A 14,136-nucleotide genomic window follows, 5' to 3' on the forward strand; every position below is an offset into this window, starting at 1 on the left:
TTTATTGGAACGCAGCCATGCCCATTTGCTTATAGACTGTCCATGGCAGCTGCCTGCCACAACAGCTGAGTGTATCCTTCCGACAGCCCAGATGACCGACGAAGCCAAAAGCTTTACTAGCTGGCCCTTTAGAGATAGAGCAGAGCAGGGGTCAGCAAACTATAAGACCTTAGAGATTCACAAATTAGAGAGTCAGCACGTTAAACACTCCGAGAGATCCTGCCACAGGGAACTCTAGTCCACTTGGTCTAGCATAATATTCTCAATTACATTTAATTTTAAAAAGCTTTTCCCTCTCTAAGACATGTATTAATTCCTCTCATAGGATGCCCTTCCTAGGACACATTTTGGGAGATACTGGTGTATGTGCACGCACATGTGTGCTTGTATGTGCAGGGAAGAAATACGTGTGAGAACAGTCACCGCAAGGAAAACACCCTGTGTGTCCATTTTCGGACACCTCCGGCCTGACACAGCAGGCACAAGAACGTCATTAATGTGGTTACTTAACCAGCTCTTGAGACACATAAGAATACCGCATCCACACAACCAAATTAAAAGGTTCCGTTTGTTCAGGAGAGAAATTGTTTTATTACCAATAATTGATTATTTCTAATATGGAAAACTCCATCTTGCTAAAACAGAGGATAAGAGATAGATCCATAAAATAAGATAGAAGTCGCCAGGCGCAGTGGCTCAGGCCTGCAATCCCAGCACTTTGGGAGGCCAAGGTGGGTGGATCACGAGGTCCGGAGATCAAGACCATCCTGGCTAACACAGTGAAACCCCATCTCTACTAAAAAAAAAATACAAAAAATTAGCCAGGCGTGGTGGCGGGCGCCTGTAGTCCCAGCTACTTGGGAGGCTGAGGCAGGAGAATGGCATGAACCTGGGAGGCAGAGTGAGCCAAGATCGCACCACTGCAGTCCAGCCTGGGCAACAGAACGAGATTCCATCTCAAAAAAAAAAAGATAGAAGGGACCACCCTGCAGAAGAAGAAAGAACGCAAAGAGGGGCTGAACTGGATTCTCTCAAGGATCCCGTGTTGCACCCTAACCCCCAGTCCCTCAGAACACGACTGTCTTTGGAGACAGGGCCTTTAAAGAGATGATTAGAGTAAAATAGGTCATCAGGGTGGGCCCCAATTCAATAGAACCGGTGTGTCCTCATGAGAGGAGAAAATTAGGAGGACACAGACACGGAGGGAAGACCCCGTGAGGACCCAGGGAGAAGACGGCCATCTGCGAGCCAAGGAGGGGGACTTGGAGGAACCAACCCTGTAGGCATCTTGACCTCAGACTTGCAGCCTCCGGAGCTGGGCATTTCTGCTGTCTGAGCCTCCCAGTCTGTGGGACTTTATGGCAGCCCCACACACAATTATAGCTAATAAGGCTTCTTACAGAGTACCCATGGAAAATGTCTGATAATGTACAGCTACGTTTTATGAAAAAGGCTTCCATTCAGCCTACAGTTAGATCTGAGTTCAAGATCAAAACACTTACCAGCTGTGTGAGTTTGGAGACGCGACTCACTCTCTCCGAGTCTATGCCTCAAAATGGAAACACCGGCACCTGCTTCACCTGAGTCTTCCTCACAGGTTGCTGGTGAAGACTGAGGGAACAGAAGTAAAACCAAGTGGCACAGAGGGGCCATCGATGAGCAGCCTTCCTCATGATTACCGTATTTCTTCTATCCTAAGGCAACATCAATTGTGATTCACCATCAATTGGCTAAGAGATTTTAAGGAGCAAAGAGATGCCAGCCTATATGTGCTCATCAGTGACAAAATGCATTCTGATTAGAGAAACACACAGATGGGAGGGAAATGAAATGTTTTTCCAGGCATTGAGAGAGTGTCATATTCCTCTTGGTTTTATATTTAGAGAGGCACACACCTCATCACGACGTGGAAATGGTGATACCAGATCCTGGTGTGGGGCTCTGTAGCATGGACTGGGAATGCCAGGGCATTCCTCCAGGGCATGAGTGAAACAAACAAGGCTTGGTGAGAACCTATACACGGTCATACCCCACCCATGGGTGGAGGAAGGGCTTCAGCCCAGACCTCCTGATAGCCCCTCCTGAGCTACCTCTACACCCACAAAGGACAGGGGACATATGGGGTTGGTTGGTTGTTTTTTGAGACAGAGTTTCACTCTTGTTTCCCAGGCTGGAGTGCGATGGCATGATCTCAGCTCACTGCAACCTCTGCCTCCCAGGTTCAAGCCATTTTCCTGCCTCAGCCTCCTTAGTAGCTGGGATTACAGGCACCTGCCGCCATGACCAGCTAACTTTTTGTATTTTAAGTAGAGACAGGGTTTCACCATGTTGGCCAGGCTGGTCTCCAGCTCCTGACCTCAGGTGATGCACCTGCCTCAGCCTCCCAAACTGCTGGGATTACACGTGTGAGCCACCACGCCTGGCTCAGGGTACATATGTTTTAACCCAAAGAGTGACCAAACTAGTAGCAGAACAAGGAACTTTATAGATGGATTTTACTATTTGAACTCCTCGGTGATTCCAAATTCAAGAATTCTTGTCATTTTTATGACATGTCTTGTTTTTCTCTGAGCCTGCAAGGTCAGTGAGGACAATCAGGTCAAATGAAGGTGGCCCATGGATTTCACCAATCCAGGAGCACTATAAGGGAATAAATGGAAATCAGACCAGGCCCAGTAGGTTGTGTTACTGGGGAGATATTGAGCGGTGTTACAAAGGGAAGTTCATGTACCACAGGTGGGCCCATTTACAGCTTGAACTTCAAGCAGGAGTAACTTTTTCCACCAAAAGAGTTTAAAACTCTTCTCTAACTCCCAAGGAAAACAAAATAATTTCGATCCTATAGAGACAATGCAGACCCTACTGGGAACCAGCACAGAGACCACCAGGCAGCCACTTTCCTTACCCAGGAGAGCTGACTACCAGCTCCACACAGAGCATTTGAGAGGAAGAAAAAGCTTTCCAGGGAATCCATTCATAGCATCATATTCCTCAGGTTAGTGCTTTGAGAGGCTCATAAAAAAATGCAAAGGGGCTAGGCGCAGTGGCTCACTCTTGTAATCCCAGAACTTTGGGAGGCCAAGGTGGGCAGTTCACCTTAGGTCAGGAGTTCAAGACCAGCCTGGCCAACATGGTGAAACCCTGGCTCTACTAAAAATACAAAAATTAGCTGGGCATGGTGGCTCACACCTGTAATCCCAGCTACTCAGGAGGTTGGGGCACGAGAATCACTTGAACCCGGGAGGTGGAAGTTGCAGTGAGCCAAAATCGTGCCACTGCACTCCAGCCTGGGTGACAGAGCAAGACTCCATCTAAGGAAGGAAGGAAGGAAGGAAGAGAGAGAAAAAGAGAAAGAGAAAGGAAAAGAAAAGAAAAAAGAAAGGAGAAGAAAAAGTAAAGGACCAACTTGAGATAGGCTTCAGGGTTTTGAAACAAGACCTCCCAGGGAAGCTGAGAGCAGCAGGGAACAACAGCAAGGGGAACAGTGCCCAGACTTCTATGCCCCGTGCTTGTTAAACCCTATTTCCAGGTACTCAGCAGGGAAGCAGAAAGTTGACATCAGAACCCACTGACAATGAGTAATGGATATGTGTTTTTTAGAGTGTGCACTCAGCTATCCTCAATTATTCCTCTTAAGAAAATCCTGAGTTAAGGATCATTCTAGGAATTTTTATAAAAAGAGGACCCTGGAGTGGGAAGACTCTCTGGGACTAGCCAACCACCATGCCCTGGGCTCAGCTTCCCTTGGAGACTCAGCTCACACTCAGGTGGCTTTGGGGAACCTGGGCTGGGCTGGTCCTTGCTGCCGCTCCTTGGCTTTGCTGCTTATGTTTGGTCTGGGCCAATATTACATTCAGTTTGCATTCAGGGAGGATCTGCCAGGTCAGCTAGTGGGTTGATGATCTGGGGCAAGATGAGGAGGAATGAACCCAGGCTGAGCTCAAAGAAATACCAAATTGCATAACAAAGATGAGGGCTGGGAGCCCTGATATATCACTGAAACAAGGGCAGTGCTGGCACAGAACAGGGATCCGTGAAAATGTGTTGAACAGAACAGATGATTGTCTAGACAGTCAGATGCAAATCCAGAATTGCCATCTCAGGGGCTTTCTAGAGGATATTTTTTGTTTGTTAATTTAGGCTTCTTTTGCTTCAATCTAGAGGCTAGACTTGGGGGTTTTATTATCTCATCAGTTGATCCAGAAGCCCTTGGAGAAGCTGCCACTCTCACATCAGAGCACCAGCCTCCAATAATAAGACCCACGGCACGTTATGGGCATGGTAAATGTTAGTGGACCCTGGAGCAAGGCTGACCACGTGAGGTTCTAGCTCTGGACATGCACCAGCTCTGTGACTGTGGCCAAGTCACTCCACCTGCCTGACCCTTGTGTTCCTTCTGTGTAAAGAGCAGTGGGGGGGCACCGACAGCACCTCCTCAACTGCCGCAAAGATTTAGACTATCATCGGCGTTAGCAGGCACAGAACATGTGTGATGTGTTTTGTTACTATTATTCATTGGAGCTGCTGGGAACCTTTGCTCAGATGCCCCACACAGAGTGTCTGGCACAGAACAAGCACTCGGAGAGGGAGTGCTATTATGTTCATTACAGGTGCATTGTGGCCCTTGCTATTTGGATGGATTTGCTGAGTTTGGACAGTGTATAGATAGGGATATGGGTACAATTACCATTTTTTCAGCATTCTTATTATCAGGAATTCCTCCATGAAGGCAGAATCCAGCCTGGCTTTCCGGAGCAGCATCCCTTGGATAGCAAAGAACAAGCCACTCTTCTAGACAAACCAGTGAGGTACCAGGTACCCAGACACACACTTATCTCAGGCTCTCTCCTGTCCTGAGTACAAGAGGAAGAGCCTGGCCAATTCTGTCCCCTGCAACTCAGCCAGCAGGGCCGGGGCAGCTAACCCATTTGAATGATGCTCTCCAGGACCCAGGAGGCTGAACAGGCTCTCAGGACAGGGGCATCAGCCTGGCCTCCACAAAGCCACATTCCCACAGGCACTGCTGGGAGCAGGGCCAGTGAGATGGGCCAGGGGCTGAGGGGCCAGGCCAGGTCTGCGCAGGAAGTCCGCGGGGTGTCCGTGTGCTCACCCCCCGTCAGGGTCACAGGAGCTGGGATCAGCTGGTGTGCTGGAGCCATGGGTCCTCAATCTGTCATGACACCCCAGGAAAAAATACAGCTCAAATACTGTTTTTTCATCCCTTTTATTATCCTAACGAGACTTAACCTGGAAGCATCATTGGCACCAAATGGCAAGCTGCAGTCAGCAGCGTGTACAGGGATGCAGACGTGCGGCAGGCTCTGCGTGGATATGGGAGCGGTCACTGCAGAGCCAGAGGTCAGCAAGGCCCAGGCCTTGGCAGCGTGGGACAACTGGGACTGGCATAAAGGAGGCCAAGGGGCAGCATCCTCCCTGACAGCTTTATGGCCTGGCACCCAATCCTATAAAAACTGCCAGAGTAATGAGGTCCAGAGGCCTCCCTAGCACATGATGTCACCGTGGTGGGCGGGGCTGCCCACCTTGGAACCCAGAACCTGGAAATCAGCTGTTTCCAGCTGCATGGGGCTGTCACCCTCAGGCCAGTCCTCAGGCTGGAGCCTAGGGTGCCTGTGAAACCCACACGCTTCTTTCCCACACTAAGCCATTCACAGCCACCACCTACCCTCCACCATGAGGGAATGATGTCTCTGGATATTGCCCTGCTTGGGATATTGGATTAAAGGGCAAAGGCTCCTGGGAGTGACAGTTGAGTGTCACTGGCCGTTGACACCTTGGTGTTTGGGGAGTCCTGCCACTTTCCGGTATCACCTGGGCCAGGACATAAATATTAAAAGGGCTTGGCCACCAGGGCTCTCTTCCCCACATGCAGGGCTGGCTTCATACGTGTACAGAGGACCTCGCCCTCGGTCTAACCCTCTGCTGTTGCCAACATGAGATTCTTCATGACTTTCTGGGCTGCCCCCACCCCCAGTGATGCAGCCGGTCCCACCCACGCCCCGCAGGACCTGCCTGGCTCGTCCTCGTCGCCAACTCCTCCCGCATGCCCTGCTTCCAGACAGTCTCTTATGGAATCCTCAAACAACCCCAGGATGTGGGGAACGGTGTGGAGGCCCGTTGTGTAAGCGTGGAAGCCGGGATGCATGAGTAGCATGTAATTCCCTAAGATCACACCCCTGGCAAGCAGCAGCCCGGCACGGGGACCCAGGTAGCCTCTCCAACCCCAGCCCTGGTTCCTCCCCCACATCCTGCTTTCCCACATGTTGGAGAGGCCTCAGGGAAGAGCTGGGGCAGCCAGGCTTGCTGGGCAAGGCCTCGTTGGGGAAGGGGAAGGCCCAGATCATTATTCCAGAAGAGAAATTCCAGGTGAGGCCCCAGTGGAGAGCATTAGAGGGGCAGGAGGCTACAGTAGAGAGGGGTGCTGTGACGTCCCATGGCTCTGTGAGCACCGGGTGGGTTCCTGAGCACCCTCCTAATTCCACTTATCCTTCCTGAAGACATGGCCGAGGAGGGTTGGGTCCCACGGCATCACATGGGCATCCGAGAGCCTCTGACGTCAGAAGAGGGGGCTCTCACATGAATGAAGAAGCAGGGAGAGGCCTGGCGCAGTGGCTCATGCCTATAATCCCAGCACTCTGGGAGTCGGAGGTGGGCGGATCACTTGAGGTCAGGAGTCCGAGACCAGCCTGGCCAACATGGTAAAACCCCGACTCTACTAAAAAAACAAAAACAAAAATTAGCCAGACATGGTGGTGTGTGCCTGTAATCCCAGCTACTCAGAGGCAGGAGAATTGCTTACACCGGGAGGAGGAGGTTGCAGTGAGCTGAGATCATGCCACTGCACTCCAGCCTGGGTGACAGAGTGAGACTCTGTCTCAAAAAAAAAAAAAAAAAAAAAAGCAGCAGCAGCAGCTCTCAGGACCACAGAAATGGGGTCTGCTCCTCCCCAGTCAGTGTGAGCACCATGATGGGGTGAGCCCCTCCGGAGTCCACCCAGCCTGCACAGGGTGGCATCAGAAACGGCCAAGAAGCCCTGAGAAAGTGGGTCTTGGGCAGGAACAGGCAGAGCCATAAACAAAAGCAAAGGGAACCCAGGAGGGGGCGTCCAGAGAAGCGAAAGCCCCAGGAAAACACCTAACAGGCGTCTTGTCAGGACACGTGCAGAGGACAGATGCTGGCACCAGCCTTGGTGAAGACGCTGTGTTGGGAAGTAGCAGAAATCTCAGCTAAAATTGGTTCAGGCCAAAAGGAGATGCACCAACCCACCGTCTGGATGCCCCAGGACAGGCCACGTTAGGGACGGTGACGGAGGCTCAGCAACACCTCGGGACTCTGGGTCTTCCCATCTCTCTGTTCTGCCCGGGGCACTTCAGCCTCCTGCTCCGCCTGGCAGCAAGCCGGCTATGTACTTGCTGCCTCCATCCAGACAGGCAGAGGCCAGGGACAGAAGGGAGACCATGTACCCAGGATTCCTCCATGCAAGAAAGAAACCTTTCCCCAGAAAGCCCCCATCTCCCCTGGGACCTGGGAGGCTGAGCCGGCTCCAGGGCTGGAGGAATCACACCCGGGCTCCCTGGGTGCCATGTCCCGCAAGCAGCAGCAGGCAGAATGGCCCCTAAGACAGGCGAGGTGTGAGCGGAGCATCCACAGCCTCCCCATGAGCCTCTCCAAACCACGAGCTTCCCCAACCCACGAGCTTCTCCAAACCACGAGCTTCCCCAACCCACCAGCTTCTCCAAACCACACCATTCCTCACATCGACATGAACTCTGCAAAAAGACCAGGGCCATGAACGTGCCTCTGAGCCCTGGTGCTGTCACAGACGGGCCCTGTGACTGGTTAGTCCCACATACCTCGCCTGGGCTTCCCATGGCTTTTTGGAAAAATATCACAGTTCGTATTGTGACCTAGAAGGTTATCAGACGAGAGCATTTGCCCAGCATAACTGAAGCCAGACTGGGCTGAACTAAGTGATAAAACAACCTCAGAGCATGTTGTTTGGCACCAGGGAGTAGGGTTGGAGCCCGGATCATGCCAAGAGCTGGTGCAGCGGAGATTCCTGCCCACCGCCTCCAGCCCCAGCATCCAAGTGCACTGCGTTACAGCCAGGATTCAGCTGCACCCACAGGCACCACGGTAGCAGCGGCTCCAACAAAGTGCTCGTGGGATTTTTTTTTTCACATAAGGGTCTGAGCTGTGCTCTCTGAAATCACCAGGATTTTCCTCTCTTGTTAATGGTTGTGTCCACCCACACAATAGCGATTCAGTACCGTGTCTCCACCCAGCTACTGCAAGAAGGCTTCTCTTACTTCAAGACACACGCAGCCTGTTACACGCACATCAGCCGTCAAAAAGCCTGCGAAAAGCATTTTGTGTTCTGTAGCTTGCCTAGTTAAACATTCTCACTGTGGAAGGGAGGGGGAAACGAGGGTGGAAAACAATCAGCCGTGTCAGCCTCCCTCTCCACGTGCCAGCTACAGAGGGCTTCCTTCTGTTCCTCTGAAGGGGAACAAGCTCTTCACAGAGGCTGTTCCCTCTGCCAGGACACTTCCTCTCCTATCTCCTAGCTAACTCCTTCACTGCCCTCAGACCCCAGCTCAGTCACTCGGCCACCCCACCTGGCCACCTGAGAATTTTTTTATACTCCCTTCCTGTGATCGTTTGACTGACGGCTGCCTCCCTCGAAAGATGTTATGTGTCCCAAGGTGGAATGTCAGCTCGTTTCCTGTTAGGTGCCAGCACCTACTCCAGGGCTGACCCCTCTGGCTGAAGAGCTGAGTAAATGAATCACCCTCCTGAGTCTCCAGGTCCCCTGCACGTGGACACGACTCAGAGCCATCACAAGAAAGCAAATGAAGATCTTAGGCCAGGTGCAGTGGCTCATGCTTGTAATCCTAGCACTTTGGGAGGCCAAGGCAGGTGGATCTCTAGGGCCCAGGAGTTCGAGACCAGCCTGGGCAACCCCGTTTCTACTAAAAATACAAAAAAATAGCTGGGTGTGGTGGTGTGTGCCTATAATCCCAGCTACTCGGGAGGCTGAGACAGGAGAATCACTTGAATCCAGGAGACAGAGGTTGAAGTGAGCAGAGATCATACCACTGCACCCCAGCCTGGGTGACAGAGAGAGAGAGAGAGAGAGACTGTCTCAAAAAACAAACAAACAAAGCAAATGAAGATCGTACCAGGGGCTGACACCAGAGATGCCTGACTAAGTGGCAGGCGCCATCCCCTGTTTTAATTTGCTTCATCCTCCCAGCAGCCTTTTTTTTTTTTTTTGTAAGGCAGGTTTTGCTCTTATTCCCATTTCACAGAAGAGGAGACGGGGCAGAACTGAGTCAGCTGAGGAGGCGGGCTGGGACTGAACGCAGCTCTGGAGCTGGCACACTTGGGGTTCCGGCAGTTCCCTTTCTGCACTTTCTGGCCAGAGAATGGGGAAACCTGGGCCGTCTCCACGGGCCACAGACCTGCTGAGGGAGCTCACAGTGCAGAGGGTCCAGGGTCCCTCCTGTTCTTGTCCCCAGGCCTCTTCTGGGAGCCCCTCCCAGTTGGACCCAAACTGTGGCTCAGGTAAGAAAGCCATGTGTTCCTGCCCGCCCAACCCCCCAGAAGAAGTGCTTTCTGCACAAGGTCCCCGAGGCCCCACAAGCCCAGAGATCCATGATTCCATGCAGTCAGTGCCTCCGGGCTCAGGGCCTCTGGAATATGGCCGTGTGGCCGGTCCCCTGCAATGGCTCCTGGAGACCCACAGCCAGGTGACACATGGCTGTCCGCTCCTGAACCACAAGCCAGAACACAGGCAGGTGTGTGCTCTGAGAGGTGAGGATGGGGCCTAGGCCTGGAGCAGCCTGCAGAGGATGTCAAGGAAATGCTAAAACATGCCCCAGAGAAAAATCTGCCTGAAGTAACTCAGTCAATTTCTATATTATCCTTTTTTTTTTTTTTAACCAAAAAGCCCCCACCCAAAACTACGTTGTTATAACGAAAGGGATATGCCTTCATTCATGCAGGAAGAGGAGGAGAATACACCAAGTACAAAAGAACAGGCTTATCCACATCCTGCCGCCAGCACTCACAGGCAGGGAACCTCCCGGTTCTCGGTGTCAGGCCTCCTTCCTGGAGGAGAAACCCATGCTGGTGTGTCATCACAGGTTCAGTGCGCCTCCCTCTACGACCTCCACAGGAACAGAAGGGGCTGCTTTCGCCATCCCTCCCACAGGGACGGGGTGTGCATGGTGCGGGGAGGTGGTGCCGAATACCTTGCACAAACGACACCTGTTCCTCGACACTAAAGTTTCCCGAGGCCTCCCCTGTGTCAGATGCCGCGGGTCCCCAGGGAACACGGCGTGGACTCAGGCTTGGCTTCTGTCTCCCATCTCCTACCCATCTCCCCAGCTTCTCATCATCCAGGGTACGCACAGGAGACAGTTGTCTTGTTTGTAACAGACATTTTTCCAGCACTCTCCACATGCTAGGCCTTGCTCTAAGCACTTTACAAAAGCTAACTTGGTGAATAACAACCTTACAAGGTAGGTATTCTTATCACATTTTACAGATGAGGAAATTGAAGCCCAGAGAGACCAAGCCACTTGCCCAAGGTCACACAGCAAATGAGTAGCAAAGACTGGATTCAAACCCAGCCATTTGGGCTCCAGAGCCCGTGCTAATGGTCTCAGAAACACAAGCTGCCCCACCATGAGTGTGAGGGACACAGTGAACCCACTTTGCCAGGGGAAATGGAGACGGGAGCTGCCGCATGGGACGGAAGGCACTGCTAACGTACTTTGTTTTTTAAGGCCAGCCAGACGAATGAGGTACAAGGCAGTAGCTATGCACCTGGCTATACCTGAGAATCGCCTAGGGGCGCCCTGAAAACTGCTGCCCAGAATTTGATTCCCTTGGTGTGGGCTGGAGCCCAGGAGTCAGTGCCTGTTAAGGCTTCCCAGGCCACTGCACTGTGAAGCCAGGTTTGAGAACACCTGCTGTGTCCACAAATTCCAGCTACATGACCCTGGACTACTTGCTTGACGTCCCCAGGCCTCAGTTTCCCCATCTGTGAAATGGGCATGCTACTGCTTTGGTGTGAGGAGCTGCGTGTCACACGAACTCCTCGCTGGGGCCTGGCACAGCCCGTGAACCACGTCGTTGTCCGCTCTTAGCACACGTGGCTCTAAAGCACTCTAAAGCACACGTGGCTCTCTGCATGCAGGCAAAGCTGGGTGAATTGATTTTCCTGGGCTGCCATAACCACGTCGTGAGACCAGGTAGCTCAAACCACAGATAGGCATTTTCTTATCGTTCTCAAGGCTGAACATCTAGGATCAGGTGCCAGCAGGGCTGGTTCCTCCCGAGGCTTCCCTCCCTGGCTTGTAGGCGGCCGTCTTCTCCCTGTGTCCTCATATGGTCATCCCTCTGTATGTGTCTGTGTCCTCATCCCCTGTTCTATGGGGACACCAGTCACTGGATTAGGGCCCAATGACTCATTTTAAGTTAAGCACCTCTTTAAAGACCCTATCTCCAAACACAGTGACATTCTGAGGGCCCGGGCCTAGAGCTTCCACACAGGAATTTATCAGGAACAAAATTCAGCCTATAATGAGTAAACAGAGACAGTACCTGTTGTGAAGTGCGTCCATGGGTGGACTGCTGAGAACGCGGATTCTCACTCTCAGCGTATTCCCTCAGCCAAGCACAGCGAGGTAAGGCCATTTATAGTTAGCTGGCTTTTGACAATCACAAAGCCAGTGCCCCTCATCTGGGCTTCACCTCCAAGCCTGCGCGTCCCTCTCCCCTCCTGGCTCCGCGAGGGTTAATCGGAAGGTCTCTGGAGTTGGGTGGACTTAATGCCCCCAGACCTTTACCATCTCACCCTGACTGCAGGGCTCACATTTCTCACTTAATTACTTGCCCTGCAATCAGAAGAGATAGCCCGTTTCTGTGTTGAGTTGGCTGCAGCTGTGAACTGTTTATTTACTTTTCCTCAGCCCGGGAATGGCTGTAATTTAAAGGTTCAGATCTCAGCTACCCTGCCTGGTGCAAACCCTGCTTAAACACTTCCATATTGCTGGGGTGGAATGTTGCTGGCAGCTGCCCCCACTGCCCACCTCCCTTCTCTGGACAGGAGAGCTGAGAAGGCAGGTGTTCCTGGTTATCAAGCCTGCCCATCCAAGGAGCTGAGCAGAGAACCTGCAAGCCACAAACAGCGGCTAGGACTGTGAGCTGCTAGGATCGGGACTGCCCCAAGCCACCCTCCTACAGAAAAAAAAGTGGTCCCTGCCACAGTTCAAGCCCCAGCTCTCACTAATTCCTGTGCCAAATGGTGTAATTACCACTTAAGTTGTCAAATGGCAACCAGATGGCCTTACCTTTCACACCGGCAGCTTAATAAGCTTTTAGGCATGACCTCTGCCGCTTGTCCTCCACCTGCACAGGCCCCGATTTGTGAAATCCGAGCCCACAATTAGATCTGATAATGAGAGCTGAGGTGCGCCCAGCCTTGAACTCCGCAAGCTCGCTGCAAGGGGTGCCCAGCAAGTCACCCCATGCCACTGACAAATGGCATGCGTCCCACCCCAAACAGAGGGGCCCCTGCACACAGGCCCTCTGGGGCCTGCCTAGGGAGATCACAGGCCCAGAGGCCCTAAGACCCAAGTGCATTTGGGGGGCCAGACAGTTCTGCAAACAGTTCTTGCTGTTTCTGGAAACAGCAAGCTAGAGGCTCAGACCCCATCATGTCCCCCTATGGCTTTGTCCGCGGCCTGCCTGCCCCGGGGCAGCCCCCCCGGGAGGCACTGTTTCTCCATCAGCACAAACAGGGGGGCACCCCACATGGGGATCAACCTGCTGCCAAAAACCCGTATGTGACTGTCTGTCAATTCACCCCTTTGAGTTTCCGTGAGCTGGAGTTACTATAGTGAGGCTTTCAGCACACGGCAGAGTGGTCTCGCACTGCAACGGATCACAGTCCAGTGTCTGTTTTGAAAATCACATTGTTCTTTCCAGGGATGGGGACAAACCCCTCCAATAGTTATGGAAGTCACATGTACCAGGAACCATTTCCAGCATTTCACACATACTCACTTATTAATCCTCACAATAACCTAAGCACTGTTTTTCTCCCCCATTTATAGAAAACTGGCACAGAGAGGTTAACTAACTTACCCAAAGTCACACAGCTGGCCAGTAGTGGGAATGGGATTTGAAACTAAGTGGGGAAGCAGGCACTCTGAATGTATACAACCAAGATTCCATTGGATTTTAAAAAACAATTTGATAAAAACTTTATTAATACACAGTAGACATGTTGTACCTACTAAGCCAAGCTTAAAGGTTTGTGTAAGGGCTTGGAAAAGTCCAAATATTTTAAGAAGAGCCCAGGCACTGATACTCCTCATGCTCTGACAAACCTGTGAAAATGGGCAGGTGCAAAAGAGCAGCACATCAGAAGCTTCCTCTGCCCTGGGTTGGAGCAGAAGGAAACCAAGGAGAGACGAACACTGAGCGCCTGGCCGGGGACGGAAGTTTCCATGGAAGCCTCTCGTCCCCAGTCTTTGCCAAGAGGATTCTAGTAACAGCACCTCCCAGAGCAGAGAGTGATGGGGAGGCCAAGACCCCAGAGAGAAACTGACAAATATCCTTATTCCGACTCCTGCATTACATTTGACTCTTTTTAGAGGTCAGTATTCCCTTCTCCCGACCTGCATAGGGACCTTGGGTTTTAGGGTGTCTCATCTCGTGTTGTCATTGAAAACTTGCCCTTAAGATTGTGTCCCATTCTTGCTAAGGTGCAAATGACTGATACTGAGGAAGAGGAGATTGCACTTCATGTTACCACCTTCAGATCCATTTGGCTTTTCAAACAAGAGGCTCAGAGAAGACCTATATTAGTCTGTTTTCATGCTGCTGATAAAGACATACCCGAGACTGGGTCATTTACAAAGAAAAAGATGTCTAATGGCTCACAGTTCCACGTGGCTGGGGAGAGGTCTAATGGCTCACAGTTCCACGTGGCTAGGGAGGTTTCACAATCATGGCAAAAAGTGAAAAGAGTGTCTTACATGGTGGCAGACAAGAGAGAATCAGAGAACCAAGCAAAAGGGGTTTCCCCTTATAAAGCCATCA

The sequence above is a fragment of the Gorilla gorilla genome, chromosome 18 (assembly GCF_029281585.2).
Source record: "Gorilla gorilla gorilla isolate KB3781 chromosome 18, NHGRI_mGorGor1-v2.1_pri, whole genome shotgun sequence".
Taxonomy (NCBI): Eukaryota; Metazoa; Chordata; class Mammalia; order Primates; family Hominidae; genus Gorilla; species Gorilla gorilla.